Source organism: Solanum pennellii, chromosome 8, assembly GCF_001406875.1.
Source record: "Solanum pennellii chromosome 8, SPENNV200".
In the NCBI taxonomy this organism is placed as follows: domain Eukaryota; kingdom Viridiplantae; phylum Streptophyta; class Magnoliopsida; order Solanales; family Solanaceae; genus Solanum; species Solanum pennellii.
The window spans coordinates 19,984,053-19,991,060 of record NC_028644.1 but is presented as its reverse complement, the minus strand read 5'-3'; the positions used below and the strand labels follow the sequence as shown (position 1 = coordinate 19,991,060).

At 37.3% G+C, this 7,008-nt stretch overlaps 1 pseudogene; it reads right to left on the bottom strand.

The window, feature by feature from the left end:
• Window positions 1–2,053: 2,053 nt before the first annotated feature.
• LOC114078401 lies at window positions 2,054–3,227 on the bottom strand (annotated as a pseudogene).
• Window positions 3,228–7,008: the final 3,781 nt, after the last annotated feature.

Sequence of the window (7,008 nt, the reverse complement as noted above, 5' to 3'; positions counted from 1 at the left end):
ACAACAACTTAGAATGATGATTTTAAATTTTGAGTTGTTTGATAGTACCCATGTGAGCAGCAAGACCCAAGTACATTCCATTTCATACGTCGATAGCCCTCTAACTTGCATCACTTTTTCATTTTTTAACACTCCATCTTAACAAGTTCGGTATCAAAATAGACATTTTTTGAATCATAAACATCAAAAGGGACACTCTCTGAAAACACACACCAAAACGACAGTTCATCAATTTATGAGTGAATTATAACTATTATCTTTTGACACTATCATCCCCGTTAGCGCCAAATCCATCCAAAATAATATTAAACAAACTTTAAAGATAGTTCACCCACAAATGGGTGAACGACACGTGAATCTGTCTCTTTCTTCAACTATGATAATCTTACTAATACTAGATGAAAAATTCTAATACATACTACATAAAAACTAAGATTAAGTAAATAAATAGAACTAATCAACTATAAAATATTTCCAAATCAAATAGAAAATCAAAAACGTCCAACAGTTATTTTTTCGCTTCTTCATTCAATTTTCTTTTCAAAATACAATTCTCCTGCTGGGTTTCATTAACCATATTCTTAAAGTGATTTTGTTTTTCTTCTGATTCTTTTAGCAATGTCCTTTAAAGATCTCTATCTTCTACAAATTTCATATTGGCGTGAGAAGTCGTTGTATCATCGTCGAAAGAGGGTCTCCTCACCTTGAAAGAATGGTGTTAGTTTCAATTATGAGCATGTTTTCTGCCCACCAAAAATAATCGTATTTATCATTTTCCTAAAATAAAAAAAACAAGTGAATACCCAAATATTTTGAAGTGAACAACTTACTTTCTTTTTTTTTACCTTTGAACGCGCAAAATTCTAAAACTTACTACCAAAATTTCTCGGAGTCCTCGATGTTTTCATTTACAATACTCTTTGCATTTACAAACATTTGGTTCAATTGAGTACAAACACTTTCCGGATTGTTGGGACATAACTATCAAATTTCAAAAATCAAAATATAAAGTATACAAATGTAGAAGATGTACGAGAAAATGTGGAGTGAATAACTCATACTTATAGTTGAAGAAAGAGATATATAACTTCTCAGGAGGAAGAAAGAGATATAGATTCACTAAGGAGTTAATAGAAAGAATTGTAATTTGCTCATTTGTAGGTGAACTACTTTAAAGTTTGTGTAATACTATTTTTGATGAATTTTGAGTTAACGGGGATGGCGGTGTTAAAAAATGATGGTTATAGTATGCCTGTAAATGGCCAACTATCCGTTTTGGTGTATGTTTTTAGAGAGTGCCCCTTTTTGGTGATTAGGATTTAAAAAGTGTTCGTTTGGATGCCGGACTCCATCTCAACATTGTTCCATCTTAATCCCCCAACTTCATCCATTTGAACCATTATTTGAACTTTAAAAAACTGATTAAAAAACAACATATTAACTTGCTACTAAAAAAGAACACCACTTTAAGAGATGCTAATGTCTATGTTCCCAAAAATGTGTTCTTGATTTTATTAAGCCTCTTGACTACGTCTCTCATAGTTATCGTTGACTCTGACATTTCCTTTGTGCAATCCAAAGCCAATTCCATCAAGGAGGCTATGCATATTTCACTTTTGAAATTGACAGATTCTTCCTCATGAAAAAGATTGACATCCACGACTTCCATAATTGTCCGGGAAATACTCGTCTTATCCACTGCCTCAAGCCAAGATTTTCGTTGAATATCTCGTCTTCAGTTGGTCTTCTTTTTGTCAATACCTCCATCATCATGATGCCATAGCTGTAAACATCACCACTAATGGACAGTACTCCGTCCACGCCATATTCTTTAGAAGAATGAAAATGAATAATATATTACAGTCCGAGGATAATAATTGTTTTGTAAAAGGAAAGACTTGATTTCTATTTAGTTCCAGAATTCGGAAGAGCTTAGTTCTGATACGAGAAAGGGTTAATGATTAGTGAAAAAGAACGAAACTAGTGTACGTACCTGGTGCAATGTAACCAAGAGTGCCTAGTGTCTCAGTATGTACCATGGACTTACTTACAGCTAATATTTAAGAGATGCCAAAATCACCAACATGTGCCACCATTCTTCATCCAAAAGAATGTTGGTTGGCTTTAGGTCGCAATGAACTATTGGAGTATCATGACTGTGGTGTAGATATTCAATTGCCACAGCCACATCAAGCATTATGTTGACTCTTTGAAGAAGGTTCAAGTGGCAATCTTCTCTGTACAACCAATTCTCAAGACTTCCATTGGGAATATACTGCAAAACAAAGGCTCTTATGTATTCACTAGAACAAGTAGTAATCACTGAAATAAGGTTTTTGTGCCTAATATTTCTCATCACTTCACATTCAGTATCAAACCTCTTGCATACTTCCTCATTTTGCAAATCGAGAACCTTTATTGCCACCACAGTTCCACTAGATAATGTACTTTTGTACACAGAGCCAGAACCTCCCGTACCAATTAAATTGGATCCATCAAAATTATTTGTTGCTCGTTGAATTTCATGATAAGAAACCAATTGATAAGTCCTGATATCTGGTACCTTTTTCACGTCTTTGGAATTTCCTTTCATCTTTTGTTTCATTATTATCCAAGCTAACACCATCAATAATATCAGAAAGGATGAAGTAACCACTGGAATAACAATTTTCAGCTCAAGATTCTTAGACTTTGATTGTTTTCCAGGATTAGTGATAGCACAAGCAGGAATCTCCAATATGTGTACTCCACATAGACCTTTGTTCCCGAGAAATGATTGCAAAGTGGAATTTGAAAACACACCACCACTAGGTATCTCACCATCTAAATCATTAAATGAGACATTGATGCTTTTGAAGGTATGAAAGCTTTTCCAAAGACTTAGGAATAGTACTTGACAAATGCATTGAAAGACAAATTCAAGTATTCTAGACTTATCAAATTGGCAAAGGATAATGGAATTGAGCCTGAAAATGAATTGTTTGACAGGTCAAGAACTTTCATGTTTTGGAGATCTCCCAATTGGCTTGGTATCATGCCGGAAAAGTGGTTACCAGAAAGATCTAGTTTTACAATGGCCTTCAATCCTCCAATATCATGTGGAACTTCTCCCTGTATAGAATTTTGTGACATGAAAAGATAGAGAAGGCCACTCATCTTACAAAGACTCAGAGGAAGCTTTGATGAAAATTTGTTATAACTCAATGAAAGAACTCGTAGTGTGGTAAGATTTTCTAAACATTTTGGGACCAACCACCCCGGAGAGCTCATTAACATGCAAAGATAATGTAACCAAATAAGGTAATGACAAACTACCTCTGGAATATTCCCTTGCAATTTGTTGCCATATAGATACAGACCTTGGAGTTGTTCAAGCTTACCGACTTCAGATGGAATGGCTCCCATCAAGTTGTTATTCTCAAAAGCTAGCGACATTAGACCGCTCATGTTTCTATACGTATGGGAATGAGGCCACTGATTTGTGCACTTCCCACGTGAATTATTTCAAAAGTAGATGAAAGATTTCCAATAGTATGGGGCAAAATACCATTTAATGGATTGTTACCACTGTTAGATATTGCAGCTTCCTACAGTCCACTAAAGAATTAAAGAATTGCAACTCCTTATTATTTGGTTCATTGGTAAGTTGATTATCCTCTAAGTATAAGCGTCGCAGGTCACGAAGATTTCCTAAATTAGTAGAAATATTGCCTGTGAGTAAGTTCCTGTTTAGCCCCAGTATCTCAAGCTTGGAAGCGTTTGATATGAACAATGGAATTTTCCCTTTGATCTTATTGACTCCCAAGAAAAGTTGGTTAAAGTTTGGAAGATGAAGACCTGTAGTGGTTGGAAGTCTCCCCGAGAGGTTATTGTAACTGAAATCGATTATTTCCAAAGAAGATATATTAAATATAGCCTTTGGAATCTGACCTATAAGATTATTATTTTGGACAAAGCTAATTTGCCTCAAATTTGATAGCTTCCCCAGTTCTGGAGGAATTGGCCCCTCCAAGTGATTGTTAAAATACGTAAACAGAGAGAATAGTTTTTGGTTAATTTTCTGTGTATTGCTCTTGTGAAATAACTATTACATTTATACAGGTAAGATGGAAAGAAATACGGAACCAGATAAGGAAGAAGATTATACAGAATATATTACTAACATAATTAGCTTATTTTGTTCCTATAATTATTTTTCTAAGTATGGGTATTTTCTACACTCCCCCTCAAGTTGTGCACTCGGATTTCCAATGCTCAACTTGCGCAAGACATTGCTGAAAGCTTCAGTACTAACAGCCTTGGTTAGGATGTCTGCCAGTTGATCTTTTGATCGAACAAATGGAAGTTTGATAACCTTGTCTTCTAACTTGTCTTTGATGAAGTGTCGATCAACCTCAACATGTTTTGTTCTGTCATGTTGGACAGGATTTCCAGAAATACTTATTGCTGCTTTGTTGTCGCAAAATAACTTGCAGGCTGTTTTCTGAGGAAAACCGAGTTCATTTAGCAGTTTCCTAATCCATAGGATTTCAGTTATTCCCTTCACAATTCCTCTGAACTCAGCTTCCGCACTTGACAGGGCTACAACCTTTTGCTTCTTGCTTCTCCAAGTGACCAGATTCCCTCCTACCAAGGTGAAGTATCCAGAAGTGGATTTCCTTTCATCTCGGTCTCCGGCCCAATCTGCATCGGTGTAGGCAATTATATCGAGGCTATCGTTTTTCCCGAAGTAGATCCCGGTGCTGCTTGTACCCTTTAGATACCTCAGAATCCTCATTACTGCTGTCATGTGATGTATTTGAGGTAGATGCATGAATCTACTCACTACCCCCACTGCATATGCAATATCTGGTCTTGTGTGGGCTAGATAGATGAGTTTCCCAACAATCTTCTGATATTGTTCTTTGTCAGTCGCCTTTGCCCCTTCTATGACCTGAAGGCCATGATTTGCTACAATTGGAGTGTCAGCCGGTTTACTACCTAACATTCCTGTTTCAGTTAAAAGATCAAGAATATACTTTCGTTGGTGAATAAAAATCCCTTGTGTGGATCTTAAGACTTCTATACCAAGAAAGTACTTTAAGTTTCCTAGATCTTTCATCTCAAATTCCTGAAACAACTTCCCCTTTAAGGTAACAATTTCTTCTTCATCATTTCCGGTGATGATCATATCATCTACATATATAATTAGACAGGTGATTTTCTGATTTGCCCCTTTTATGAATAAAGTATGATCAGAATTACTCTGTCTGTACCCAAATTTCTTCATAGCCTTAGTGAACCTTCCAAACCAAGCTCTTGGAGACTGCTTTAAGCCATACAGGGCTTTCTTCAATTTACATCCTTCTCCATCTTTAAAGTCATGAGAATATCCTGGAGGGGGTTCCATATAGACTTCTTCTTCAATGCTTCCATGGAGGAAGGCATTTTTAACATCGAACTGATACAAGGGCCAATCTTTGTTTGCTGCTACAGAGAACAATACCCGTATTGTGTCTATCTTGGCTACTGGGGAAAAAGTCTCTGAATAGTCGATCCCAAAGGTCTGAGTGTAACCCTTGGCCACCAATCTTGCCTTGTACCTTTCAATGGTTCCATCTGCCCGGTGCTTAATGGAGAATACCCATCTACACCCTACCTTCTTCTTCCCTTTGGGTAGAATACATTTTTCCCATGTGTGATTCTTTTCCAAGGCAACATATTCATTTTCCATGGCTTGTCTCCACTTCTCATCTTCAAAAGCTTCTTCCACGGTTCTGGGAATGTTTGTTGAGTACAGGGAGGTAGTGAAGGCAACAGCTGTGTTGGACAAGTTTTCATTGCTGATTCTTTCTATGGGGTATCTGGACCGTTGATCTTCATATTCCGGGTCATACCTTTTGGGAGGAACACCTCTCGTGCTTCTGTGAGGAAGCTCATATCTGTTTTGACAATTATCACTAGACACAGAGTCAGTAGGAACAGTACACAATTCAGAATTTACCTCAACTGATGTTGACTCAGGGTGCTCAGTGGTTGTCATTGGAGTGGTTTGAGGAGAGGGAGCTGATACAGATGTTTCAGAGTTGACGTCGGTGGTATTGCTTACTTGCGTTGGAGGATCAAGGTCCATCATTTCTGGATATATTAACCAGCTAAGGTCATCATTCGTAGTCTCCCCCTGAGGACCAGGCTGGGTATAGTAATAGGAGTGTTCAAAAAACTCGCAGTCAAGGCTGGTGTAGATTTTGTTTTGAATGGGATCATAGCATCGGTACCCTTTTTGAGTAACCCCATACCCAATAAAAACACATTTGATGGCTCGTGGTTCAAGTTTATTTCTGATTCTTTTTGGGAGATGAACATAGACAACACATCCGAACACCCGTGGAGGTAGAGAATGATAGGAAGGGATGGACACATGGGAAGAAAGAGTGTCAAGAGGAGTTTGGTATGCAAGAGGTTTGGTAGGTAGTCGGTTGGTTAGATATGTGGCTGTGGCAATGGCCTCTGGCCAAAAATGGACAGGGACATGGGATTCTAACATAATGGCTCTAGTAATCTCAAGAAGGGTTCGGTTTTTCCGTTCAGCTATCCCGTTTTGTTGAGGAGTGTCCGGACAGGTAGTCTGGTGAATGAGGCCATGATCAGAAATGAACTGTTTCATATCTAAGTTTATGTATTCTCCTCCGTTATCAGATCGAAGAATTTGAGGTTGGGCAGCAAATTGGGTACAGATCATGTTGTAGAAATTTATAAACACATCATATACTTCAGATTTATTTTTTAGAAAATAAACCCAACTCATACGGGTGCAATCATCCACAAACAAAACAAAATAGGAATATTTATAAAAGGCAAATTCAGGTGCAGGACCCCAGACATCAGAATGAATTAGGGTAAATGGCTTAGAAACATGAGTTGAACTGGGAGAATAAGAATGTTTATGACTTTTTGCAAGTACACATGCTTCACAGTCCAAAACAAAATCAATGTCCTTAAAAGAGGGAAATAATCGTTTAAGATAAC